Genomic DNA, 13,635 nt, shown 5'->3' with positions numbered 1-13,635 from the left:
GAGTCCTCCACACCTGCCCGCCTCTTGTCCCCCCAAAACAGTACTTCTGTCTTGTCGGGATTCAACCTCAATCCATTAGCCACCATCCATCCTCCAGGCACTCACACAGGATCTTCACTGCCTTCACTGGTTCTGATTTGAAAGAGAGGTAGAGCTGGGTATCATCCACATACTGATAACACCCAGCCCAAACCCCCTGATGATCTCTAACAGCGGCTGCCTGTAGATGTTGAAAAGCATGGGGGAGAGGACAGAACCCTGAGGCACCCCACAAGTGAGAGCCCAGGGGTCTGAACACTCATCCCACCACCACCACTTTCTGAACACGGCCCAGGAGGAAGGAGTGGAACCACTGTATAACAGTGCTCCCAGCCTCTCTAGATGGTCCAGAAGGATGTTATGGTCAATGGGTCAAAAGCCGCTGAGAGATCCAGCGGAACTAGGAAACATCTCTCACCTTTGTCTCTAGCCCACTGGAGATCATCGGCCAGTGCGACCAAGGCAGTCCCATGATGAGGCCTGAATCCAGACTGGAAGGGATCCAAATGGTCCACTTCTTCCAGGCGTGCCTGGAGTTGTTCAGAAACCACTCGCTCAATCACCTTGCCCAAGAATGGAAGATTTGAGACTGGGCAATAGTTGGCCATATTGGCTGCATCTAAAGATGGTTTTTTAAGAAGCGCTTTGATAACCGCCTCTTTTAGCAGGTCTGGGAAGGCTCCCTCACAGAGAGAAGCATTCACCACCCTGCGAAGCCCATCGCCCAGACCTTCCTGGCTAGCTTTTATCAGCCAGGATGGGCAATGATCAAGGAGACAGATGGTTGGTTTCACTGGTCCAAGCAGCCTCTCCACATCCTCAGAGGTAACAGATTGGAATTGATCCCACACAACTTGACTAGACAGGACTCTAGCACTCTCCCACCCTGGCCCTGTTCCCACTGTGGAGTCTACCTCTTCCCTAATCTGAGCAACTTTATCTGCAAAAAAACTTTGCAAAATCATTGCAGGAGATAATGTGACCCTTACTGGGCCCTGATGAAGCAGGTGGTTCTGCTAAATTGCGAACCACCTGAAAAAGTCTCCTGCTGTTTTCTGCAGATGCAATAGAGGCGGTGAAGAAAGTCTTCTTCGCCATCGCTACCGCCACTTGGTAGGCTCGACATTGAGCTCTAACCCATGTCCGGTCAGCTTCAGGATGAGTTATCCGCCACTGGCATTCTAGCCGTCTCAGCAATTGTTTCATTGCACTCAGATCTGTGGAAAACCACGGGGCTGTCCAGGCTCCATGTAATCGGAGAGGGCTCTTCAGAGCCAAACAGTCAATAGCCCAGGTTAACTCCACATTCCAGCGGGCCACCAGGGAATCAGCTGAAAGAAGAGAAGAACAAGAAGAGTTTGGATTTGATATCCCGATTTATCACTACCCAAAAGAGTCTCAAAGCGGCTAACATTCTCCTTTCCCTTCCTCCCCCACAACAAACAGTCTGTGAGGAGAGTGGGGCTGAGAGACTTCAGAGAAGTGTGACTAGCCCAAGGTCACCCAGCAGCTGCATGTGGAGGAGCGGAGACACGAACCTCGTTCCCCAGATTGCGAGACTACCACTCTTAACCACTACACCGCACTGGCGCTCAACCATCAACATGGGATAAAGCATTTCCTATCACTCTCTGGAAACCATTTGGATCCATTAAGTGGTGGGGGTGGACCATCCGAATCAGTCCCACCTCCCTGCAGAGGGGAAGGGTCACAGAGAAGTCCAGTTGTACCAGGAAGTGATCTGACCGTGGCACTTCTTTAGTTTCGCTTTTCCTTAGTGTTAGATCACCAACATCCAGGTCTAAGGCATGTCCGCGGCTATGAGTTGGGCCAGACTTATTAAGGGACAGCCCCATGGAGGCCATGCTTTCCACGAAGTCCCGAGCGGCCCTTTGTAAGGTCATGTCGGCATGGATGTTAAAATCCCCTAGGACAACCAAACCAGCCTCCAGGAGAAGATCCGCCATGACCTGAAGCAGCTCGGGCAGCGAATCCTTGGTGCAGCGGAGAGGTCGGTACACCAAAAGGAATGCTATACTGCCCCTATTGCCCAACTTCCAGAACATGCACTCAGAGAACTGGGTCTTCCCAATAGGATGCCTGGTGCAAACTCATGACTTCCTAAAAATTACTGCAACCCCCCCCCCCCCGGGTTGCTGTGCATAAGAGGAACCTGGTAGACAAGCAGCGGCGAGGACAGGCCCATCTGCTTCATCCAACCAAGTCTCTGCTACACATGCCAGGTCAAGTCCTCCATCCACGATCAAGTCATGGATGGCAGTGGTCTTATGAATCATTGACCTGGCATTGCACAGCAGCACCTTCAGATCATGTGGGTTGCTGATTCCCTTGCTGATTCCAGTATAATAGCTGACATATCTAGATTTCCAAATGAATTAGAGTGGATATCATTTCCCTCTTCTGTAGTACTGCTTACTTCCAGGTAATCACATACCCAGCAACATTTGTCCAATGAAAATAGGGACATCCTATGGAAAAGTGGGACATTCCAGGATCAAATCAGAGACCGGGACAGCATCTCTAAATCAGGGACGTCCCTGAAAAATAGGGACTATTGGAGGGTCTGCTATACCTATTTATAGTTTTGAAATAATTCATGGTATCCTGCTCTGCAAAAATAATCTATGCTTTCTGTGTGCTATTTTTGTATTTGGCAAAAGGAAATGGAAATGGAAAATCTTTTAAGTATACAGGTCTAGTTTTCACTTTATGTAAGGAAACTCAACCCCACAGCTACATGGGCATTTGGGTAAGGCAAATTCAGCGCTTAGCTTAGTGCAGGGGCGAAAAAATGCTTGATTTCACCTGGGTCAGTGACCCAGTTTGGCACCACCCCACACACATTTGTGTACACACAAACACAGGCTGGAAGCCTCAATGGTGCCCCTCTGGAGGCTTCACCTGGGGCAAAAAAGCCACCAGCTAGCATCCCCAGTACCCCAGTAGCCATGGCTCTGCTTAGTGAATGTGTTAGTTTGACTATTGTTTGTTCTGCATGAAATGTACAAAGGGGGAAATGGCATGTTTTGCTTAAAATTAATTTCCTGCCTTTTTTAATGCTGCATTTGAGTTTGGCAGTGGAAAGATGATGATGATGATGAATTCATTTTACTCCCTTTCTGTTAGGTTATTAGTTCTGTAGGAAAGGCAAATGGAAGACAAAGGGCTGTATTGCCGCAGAACTTATCACCCTGACACTATTTTTCAAGTAACTTTACAGTACTAGGTAAAATACAGACACCATTCCAGAACATAGCAGTCAGAAGTATAATTATGTTTTACAAATTCTTTGGGAAAATGTAAATTGAACAATTTCTAGCAAAAATGAAGAAAATTGTTTATTGTTTGATTCAAATAGCACCATCTGGTGGACACACAATTTCCTATTTTTCCTTTGGCAGAACATTTCCCAAATGTTTTTATTAATTAGAATTGATTACTTGTGTTAACCACAGTTCTAAACTCCTTGTTCAGAGGCATCCCCTCTCGTGCCTCCATGCTCCAGCTCCAGTGCTGTATTGATTCAATACTCGTATGTCACCCATTACTGAATGCACAAGTTAGAAGCTGATCATGCAAGCTACAATTTTATTGAAATTGACAGTTTGGCTTTCCCTAGCAATATAATTGTATCCTGGGTGTATATGTTGCTCTGTATATTCACTTTCTTCTTTAAGTTGACCATGTTTAATGTCAAGTCTACTTTCTGGTAAATTAAGCTTCTTTTTCTTAAACAGATATCCAATTCAGAAGCTTTCTACTAAGCCTTAAGCTTTAACCTTATGCTGACTTACTTAGAAAGTAGAAGCTTTCTACTAAGTGTTAAGCTTTGGCCATATGCTGAGTCCCACTGAACTCACTGGGATTAGTTCCGAGTAGACATATATAGCATGCCCTTTAATACCAAACTTACGATTGTCTTATGCCTATCATATTGTAAGTTAAACTGATCCACCAAAAATGAGCTAGTGGTTTTTGCATACTTGGGTACAGAGAAGTATATTAGTTTTCACATTAGAAGAAAAATAAATGTTTAGAATGCCCTGACAAGAACCTATGTTCAGTGATCAGTTTGGGGAAGGTTGTTTCTTAAATTGAGAATGCCCTAAGTACTTTTCAAAAGGTTCTTTAAGAAATGTATAAAACATGGAAAGAAAACATAGAAATAGCTTGGTAAGCGAGATGCTGAACTTTGGGAAGGAGGCAAGAGGGCTCTGACATGGTCCTAGAATCCTCCCACCCCCCTTCTCAAAGCCTAGTTAGCACTTTCCCAGCTTGGGGGGAAATGTCCAGCTTCTTTGAAAAATTGGACTGTCTTGCTGTATCAGGCACCTATACTTTCTCAAAGGGTTCCAGTCTTCGATGAGAAAATACTAATGACTCTTAAAGAGAGATGGAAGGATCTGCCAATTTTTGTTCTCTCAGTTTTTCATTTTTCCAATACAGTGGTACCTCGGTTTTCAAATGTCTCCGTTGACAGACGTTTCGGTTTTCAAACGTGGTAAACCCGGAAGTAACTGTTTCAGTTTTCGAACACTTTTCAGAAGTCAAACATGCCCCGCAGCTTCCATATTGAGTTTTTCGTATTGTATTGAGGCTTCCGTATTAAGTTTTTGGTTTCCGAACGTTTCGGAACATGAACAGTCTTCCAGAACGGATTACGTTCGAAAACCGAGGTACCACTGTATTAAATTCTGTTCTCAACATTTTGTAGCAATTTGCTATAATTACTACTTTAAAAGCCTCCTGGAAATTCATCACCATTTTAGTGCAAATTTCTCCTAATAAACATATTTTTATATGCAGTTTTGACTAATGTACACATTCTTGCAAGCAATTTCTCAAATAAAATGCAAGTTTGTTATTTTCACTAATATCTTCACTTTTATACACATTTTCCCCAAATATATTCATCTGGAGCCTCCTTTAAACATTGTTGCCGACTTCTTAGCTTAGTGATAATATTATGCAATTACTGGGAGAGTTGCCTGTAGGCAACATGACTGATGGGAGCTATGCCATTTCTAAAAGCTTTGTGAGACTCATGGTTGCTGTTATTCCACTGGAAAACCAGTGATGGGCTGAACAATGATTCTTGGTATAACAGAGTATGGTCAATAGCGTTGGCTGAAAATCCACCAAAATCCACAACAATTGCAACCCCCAACCTCCTTTCTCAATCTCTCACTCTTCACAGTCCTCAGAGGTTGATGCAAAGACTCAGGGGGTTGCAGTTGCCAAGGTTCCTGGGTTTGCTAGCAGCTTTCCTATTTATTTATTTTTGCACCATTCTGACACTTTCCCCACTCTTTTCAGGCTTTTTTGCGCCTTTTTGCAGTTTAAATCACCTTATTTAATTAAATAATTATTTAATTATTTCCTGGAACAGCCTGGAACTGGTGCAGCAAAAAAGAAGTACCGCAAAAACTGTTCTACCCTCCATCTTTGCCAGTGCAAATGACTGCAATTTGTTTCAATACTGAATTTTGTGACTTTACTCCATTCTGCTGTTCCCTGGCCAGGACTTAGAATTGCTATTATGTGGAACTTCGTACCAAATACTAAGTAAATCTGTGAGACATACTCCAAAGTAAAGGAGTTTTTAACTGAGGTACTGGTGTAGGGGGGAACTTTAAAAAAACAACAACACAAAAAACCCAATTGCTGGGACGCGGGTGGCGCTATGGGTTAAAGCCTCAGTGCCTAGGGCTTGCCGATCGAAAGGTTGGCGGTTCGAATCCCCGCGGCGGGGTGCGCTCCCGCTGTTCGGTCCCAGCGCCTGCCAACCTAGCAGTTCGAAAGCACCCCTGGGTCCAAGTAGATAAATAGGGACCGCTTACTAGCGGGAAGGTAAACGGCGTTTCCGTGTGCGGCTCTGGCTCGCCAGAGCAGCGATGTCACGCTGGCCACGTGACCCGGAAGTGTCTTCGGACAGCGCTGGCCCTTGGCCTCTTTGAGTGAGATGGGCGCACAACCCTAGAGTCTGTCAAGACTGGCCCGTATGGGCAGGGGTACCTTTACCTTTACTTACCAGTTTTCAGGTGTTTTTTATGTTTTGCATTGTGGAATAATGGCTTGAAATCTGGATACTTCAAAATCACTTAATTTATCTCCCTTTCATGGTTACTATTTCGTTGGTTCTTCATGCTGAAGTATGAAGGACTAGTCCTTCTGAAATACAGTCAAACCTCGGTTTTCGAACATCTTGGATGCCGAATGTTTCAGAAGCCAAAGGCCGAAAACCTGGAAGTGAATGCTTCCATTTTCAAATGCGCCTCAGAGGTCGAACAGCTTCCAAGGTGCATTTCTCCATTTTTCCAATGCTAATCCACTATTTCACCTTTTGGGGCAGACAGCATATTTGAATTTTCTGTCCCCGGATACCACAATGATTTCTACAGGCTCTTTTTCTAGGAGGGAAAAAGAGATGGCCATCTGCAGCAAAACTGAACTGTAACTATTCCTGTGACTGTAATTTGTTTTTAACTGTTTTTAACATGGTGTTTTGAATTGCTGTAACCCTCTCTGGGGTGTTATGGTGAAAGCAGGTAAAAATTTGAATTATTAATAACAATAGCAACAACTATAGCAATTCTTAAGGTGGCCATCCTCAAACAAAGGATGAAACTGCTGAATTACAATTAATCAGGAAATTCAATTCAATCACCAGTGACTTAAACCAAGATTTAATCAAACTACACATGTTAATTAGCTGACCCGATGCCACATATTTGTCTTGGTAACTCTTTAGCTTTTAAGTAAGTATCACTATTTACTATATTTGCATTTTGTTTGATCTCATTCCTTTCCATTCCATTCTCTAACCATGTATGTGTGTATGCCTCCTAATTTACGATTACACCACGCATCTTCAGATATTGACTCTTGGTTCACATTTCCTTAAGACCACACTCTTCTTCATTCCATCTTCCAACCATGTGTGTGTATATGCCTCCCAATTTAGAACACTTCTGGCCCATGAAATATTATGTGATAAGAAATTGTTAGTCTTTAAGCTACCCCAGGACTCTTTGTTGTCTTTGGCTACTCCCTATGCTGAGGCCTCATTTGGGCAGTTTGGGGGTGTTCCTGTCGGTTTGCAAGCCCCCCCCCCATAGAGGCTGGCTCCTCTCACTGTCCTCGGAGCTTGCATACCGGTAACCTCCTCTGGCTGATATCCAGACAGACCAGGGAGATTTTGATAGGCGACATTTTCCCAAGTGTTATGTACTGAAGTTTTCACCCTGGGCCAGCAAACTGTGTGCCACGACACAGGGTGTCAGCTGCAGTGTGTAGGTGTGTCACATGAACGCTCCTTGCACTCCTCCCAGGACTGGAAAGGGGTTATTTTAACTTCTGGTTTGCTAGTCAAACATTACTATATTGTGAGATGATGCATGTCTAAAAATTGTGTCACCAACATGAAAAGTTTGGAAAGCTCTGGGTTATGGTATTGAAATAACTATGAATATACTGTAATCAGCAAGTGAGAGATAATACTCCTGTAGACCATTGCATATTATCACACCAATTCTTGTGATCACAATATTGCAAAAGACGCCACTGTAATCATTGTAATTGCTGCAGTTTTAAAATCCTGTTAGTACGGCAGTATTAAAATTATTAAAATTATTTGACTTTTGTTAACTTGGTAGATGAAAATTTGGTGAAATTTGGTGAAAGAAAATATCATTAAACTGAAGAATAGAATTCTTCTACATGTGAGCTGTCAGTAGGTTTTATTAATTTGTTACTGCAGTTATTTTTACTAAATTCTGAGCACTCTTTTCTACCTCCAGTGGCTTTTAAAAATACTTGCTCTTTTTTATATGGCCAGAAGATGGCAGTGAATGGTGTCGAGGATCAACAACAAAAAATAACATTTGCCCCAGTCATGCATACATAAGGAAATCTGTTTTAAAGATTTCTGAAAGTTGAAAGATACAAAATGTCCATACATCTTGAGGCAGTGGGAAGAAGAGTTCCCAGTTTTTAATGGAAATAAATTAAATTTTGGGCAAAAAATAAATATACAGTATATCACAATTCTTTCTTGTCAACTTGAACTTACTTTACAGCTGCAATTTTGCACTCGTCTACCTGAGAGTAAGCCTCATTGAAATCAGTGGGAGATTGAAGCATGGATAGAGTAGACACGGATTGCGCTAAGGTTGCAATAGTGTGCATTCTTAGTGTGCATACTTAGCAGGCGTAATCCCAAAGCTTGTGCTATCAGTTACTTATCCTGTGACTGAACAGAATTGAGTTAATGGTGGTATCTGCCCCATTAATAATTGTGTTGAAGAGGGAATTTTGGCAGGTGCAACTTGTCATACAAGGTGCATTAAAGGTGCAGGAGCTCTAACTTATTTTTCACCTGCTCATGCTAGGTAAGAGCATTTTGTTATTAAGAGAATATATTCAGCATTTTCAGGTTACTTAACCCTTGGCTAAGGATTCATTGCTACCATGGTTTAGTCTTAGAAAGCAACGTCTCTCAGAATGTGCAGAGTTAAACCTCCTCAATAAGCAACAACAGCCTGCCCAGTACATCCAAGATTAGGAAGGTTAGCATGGCTTTCAGACAGATAGAGGGCTCAACCACCCTACATTTTAGAAACTGTCTGCAGATTGAGTGATCGTACATTAGATCTAAGTTGATGAATTTCTGCTCTGAGTGTGACTTAGTGGGATATCATAGACCCATAGAACTGTAGAGTTGGGAAGGACCCTGAGGCTCATCTAGTTCAACCCCCTGCAATGCAGGAATATGCAGCTGTCCCTTATGGGGATCGAACCTGCAAACTTGGCACTATGAGCACCACGCTCTAACCAGCTGAGCTATCCTGTCTGTTAACATAAGAGAAGCCCTGCTGGATCAGGCCCATCTATCAAGTCATAGAATCAGAGATTAATAGAATTGGAAGGGAGCCCTAAGGGTCATCTAGTCCAACCCACTGCAGTACAGGAATCTCAGCTAAAGCATCCATGACAGATGGCCCTCCAACCTCTGTTTAAAAAAAGGAGAGCCCACCACCTCCCAAGGGAACCTGTTGCACTGCCGAATGGCTTTTACTGTCAGAAAGTTTTTCCAAATGTTTAGTCAGAATCTACTTTCTCGTAACCTAAAGCCATTTGTTTGAGTCCTACCTTCCAGGGTAGGAGAAAACAAGCTCCCTCTTCCATGTGACAGACCTTAAGATATTTGAAGATGGCTATCATATCTCCACTCAATCTCCTCTTTTCCAGGCTAAACATACCCAACTCCTTCAACCGTTCCTCATAAGGCTTGGTTTCCAGACCCTTGATCATCTTGGTTGCCCTACTTGGCACACGTTCCAGCTTGTCAACATCCTTCTTAAATTGTGGTGCCCAGAACTAGACACATTATTACAGGTGTTGTCTGACTATTACTTCCCTTGATCTGGATACTATACATCTGTTGATGCAACTTAGAATAGTTTTAGCTTGTTTTGCTGCTGCATCACACTGTTAACTCAAGTTAAGCTTGTGGTCCAGCAAGACCCCTAGATCCTTTTCACATGTACTGCTAGTAAGCTCCCATCCTATATTTGTGCATCTAGTTCTTCCTTCCCAAGCGCAGAACCTTACGTTTGTCCCTATTGAAATTCATTTTATTAGATTGCACCCAATTCTCCAATCTGTTAATGTCATTTTGAATTCTGATTCTGTCTTCTGCCGCATTAGCTACCCCTCACAATTTGGTGTCATCTGCAAATTTGATGAACATCCCCTCAATTCTTCATCCAATTCATTTATAAAGATGTTGAACAAAATGGGCCCAGGACAGAACCCTGCAGCATCCCACTTGTCATTTTTCCCCAGGATGATGTGGAACCATCAATGAGTACTCTTTGGGTTCGGTCAGTCAACCAGCTACAAATCCACCTAACAGTTACCTCATTCAACCCACAATTTACCAGCTACCTCAAGAGAATATCATGGGGTACTTTGTCAAAAGCCTTACTGAAATCAAGATACACTATGTCCACAACATTTCTCTGATCTACCAAGCTTGTAATTCCATCAAAAAAACAAATCAGATATCATCAACTGTAATTGCTTATTGTAAGACAAATATCGTATGTAAATACGATACCATATTTGTCTACTACCTTAAAAAAATCAAAACTCAACAATAGTACAATATTTTTATTAGGACCAACTGAAATATCACAAGATATTTGAGTATTTGAATATCACAAGCTTTGAGTTCTCAAGAATTCACAATATGTAGACAAATTAATCAATAGATTATGGAGAATTTGGTGGGTGTGATGGAGAAGCCCAGTCTGAAGATTGTAACTATCTTAGCTGCTGAGGTAATTTGCACATGTTTGGCCCAGTCTTAAATATGTTTCCTCAAAGGTTAGTCATATTTATTTCAATGGGGATGATTCACAAGTTGTGTGCACAGGATCTTAATAAGATTCTCATAAACCCAGGACCAAAATATCGCAGTAGCTGGAAGTATTGCTTGGATGAAAAATTTATTGACACCCTCCCTTTAATATTTGGAAATTAATTCAGCAGTGCTTCAGATCTGCTTGTAACACCTGTTGAAAGATTGAAGTCCCTTGTAAGGCAAGAGCAGAAATAAAGAAAAACCTAGTGCTCCTTATGTCCACAAATCTGAAGGTGGTGAAATCCATAGTGTAAATAGGACCCAAACTGGGTCAGATTTCCTAATGGCTGGAGGACAAGTTTTTTCTCATAACTTAAGGTTGCAATCCTATGCACATTTCACTGACAAAAAGGCCTAATGAACTCAGTGGTGTTTTCTGTTGAGTAGATAGGAATAGGATTAAACTGTAGTAATTGCCCAACTTATTTGAATCGGCATGCCTATAGTGGGTGGTGTCAATATCCAAACTGGTTGGGGCCAAACACATGGTATCATTTCCTCACACCAGGGGCGGAACTGGGAGGGGGGGTGGGCTGCCAGGGCGATTGCCCTGGGCGCATCTTCTGGCAGGGGGCGCTGATCAGCCCTGCTGAGGTCCCAGCCTCACAAAGCAGCTCGGGGAGGGCGGCTTGAGCAGGACGCCCGTTGCCCTTCGAGCCCAGCCTCGCCCCCTTCTCACATTGCCCCCCCCCCTGGATCCGAACCTCGCCAAGCGGAGCTGGCTCAGGGAGGGCGGCAGCATCACAAGTCCTTCTCGCGCCACCCTCCTGAGGCCACCCTGCCAAATGGCACGGAGGGGGGCTGGGCTGGGCGGGCGCTGGGCTCCTTTTGCCCTCTGTGTCCCCTGCCCCCCGGCGCACTCTCCCTGGGCGCCGCCGCACAAAGCAGCCCTCTTCACACACAGGTTGAGTTTCTTGCCGTGCTCCTAGAAAAGGGATAAATAAAATCATTGAAACACAATGATCTGGCAATACAGGAAAATTTCTGCATAATGAGATTGCTTCATTTCCCCTCGGTGCATTGCAAAAGTGGAGCCCTTTCTCAGCACCATGAGATGAAAGAGGGCCATTGAGGAGAGATGGCTTCCTTTGTGGCGCTTCGTGGGCATCATGTCAGTCTCAGGGGCCAAGTGAAGAGGCCTGTCAGGCCAGATTAGGCCCTTGGGCTGGAATTAGGGCCAGATTAGGCCCTTGCCTACCGTACCTGAAGTTGGGCACAACTCCTATTTCTCAAATACATTGAATGTCTAGTTTTGTAATTTTTTTTTTAGTACAATTTTTTTGAGTACAAACTCTGACAGCTCGTTATCACCTGCCCTTAATTCTATGCTCTGAAAAAACACCATCACCAGTACCTGTAGGTGAAAAGAAGTGTGGAAAAAGAAATTAAGATGCTGCTATGTATAATAATAAGACTGCTGCCTCTTCCTTTTAAAAAATAAATCATTACAAGTGGCTTTATTGTTGTAATAAAAGAGTGAGTGCTCTCTTCCATCGGAAAAAATAAGAGCAAGTTGTATTTCCCATAGTCTGTGTGTGCTGTCAAATGTAATTTAATGTCTGATGTTTTGTCAGCTGACCCAGGTCCTTCGAAAAAGTGGAGATTGCTACTTTTGCTATGATGAGTGCATAGTATCCACTCGTTTTCTTGAGGTGTTCTATAGCATTGTTCAGTGAAGGAGAAAAACCTGAACCTGGTAATTGAGACTGAATGTCAAGTAGTGTCAAGACTCCTCTGTTCGTAATGCCAATAACCCTTCGTATGATTGCATTTTTATCTGTGCAGCTGCTGTGGTCTTGGACTTTGTTTATCATATTAAACACTAATGTAATTCTGGCATTATTTAAGAAGCAGGTATGAAATTAATGAATAGGGTTAATGTTGTATACCTGTTCAAGGAATTAAAAAATAAATTCTGTGTGTCTTTGGGGATGGGTCCCCAATTTGGCTCCTTTGGTGGTTGTTTCCCCTTCCCTCCCTTTTTGGAAGCATTGGCTTGGTTTCAGCACATGGCTTTTCTACTTTGTGTCCTGAGTTGTTTTGGTCTCTATAGGTCACGTTACTTATTAAATTTGTTACTCTCCTTCTGTTTGCCCTTTGGTAAATAAATGAACTTCTTTTAATTGGTTCATATAATCTGACTTGTGTCCTATATATCTGATAGAGATATATCTCTGTATAATATTCTTTTGCTGATAGGCAGGAAACATCAAATGAGGAGGTCCAGAGAACATCATACATCATTATAATCTGCTCTGCTTAGGTTGCCTTCTTCACTGGTTTCAGGATTGTGGTAAATGATGGAGGTTGAGCATGCTTGCTTTCCTGTTACACATCTCTGTTTTCTCCTAATTGAGAGTTGACATGTTTGTTGTTGTTGTTATTATTATTATTATTATTATTATTATTATTAAAATTGGTATACCACCCTATACCCATAGATCTCAGGGTGGTTCACAACATAAAATCACAATATAAAAACACAAAATATGTAATAAATATAACAAGAACAACGCAAAAATCCCCCCTCCCCAACCCATTTTAAAAGGGCATTGGATGTCAATCAGCCAAAGGTCTGGTTAAAAAGGAACATTTTGCCTGGTGCCTAAAGGTGTATAATGAAGGCGCCAGGCGAACCTCCCTGGGGAGAGCATTCCACAAATGGGGAGGGAGCCACTGCAGAAAATGCCTGTTCTCATGCGGTCACCCTCTGGACCTATTGAGGAGGAGGCAGACGAAGAAGGGTCTCAGAAGATGTTCTCAGGGTCCAGCTAGGTTCATACGTAGAGAGACGGTCCTTGAGGTACTGCAGTCCTGAGTTGTTTAAGGCTTTATTGTTCAAAACCAGCACTTTGAATTGAACCTGGAAGCTAATTTATAGCTAATAGTGCAGTCGGACCAGGATAGGTGTGATATGCTCAAAACATCTTGTGCCAGTGAGCAACCAGACCGCTGAATTCTGCACTAGCTGAATTTTCCGAACTGTGTTCAGAAGCAGCCCTATATATAACATGTTCCAGCAGGAGTGCCAGGTTGGCCCCCTGACAGTGGGGGCCATGGGGAATTTTGTGGGTGCTCAGGCACTCAGGGCCCCATGGAGTTGGCACCTATGCGTTGCAGTAAACATGTAGTCAAACATTGTTACCAGG

General features: G+C 43.1%; 1 long non-coding RNA gene across 1 annotated transcript in view; it reads left to right on the top strand.

Annotated features, from left to right (window-relative positions):
* The first annotated feature begins 536 nt into the window (after positions 1-536).
* Positions 537-13,635, top strand: part of LOC310659780 — a 29,585-nt gene continuing 16,486 nt past the window's right edge. The window contains exons 1-2 of the long non-coding RNA XR_014502998.1: positions 537-864; positions 3,187-3,325. This is a non-coding gene — a long non-coding RNA (uncharacterized lncRNA). The remainder of the gene's footprint in view (positions 865-3,186; positions 3,326-13,635) is intronic.

This window comes from Podarcis tiliguerta (genome assembly GCF_965153285.1).
Source record: "Podarcis tiliguerta genome assembly, chromosome: 11".
Lineage (NCBI taxonomy): Eukaryota > Metazoa > Chordata > Lepidosauria > Squamata > Lacertidae > Podarcis > Podarcis tiliguerta.
This window is presented reverse-complemented; position numbering and strand designations above follow the sequence as displayed.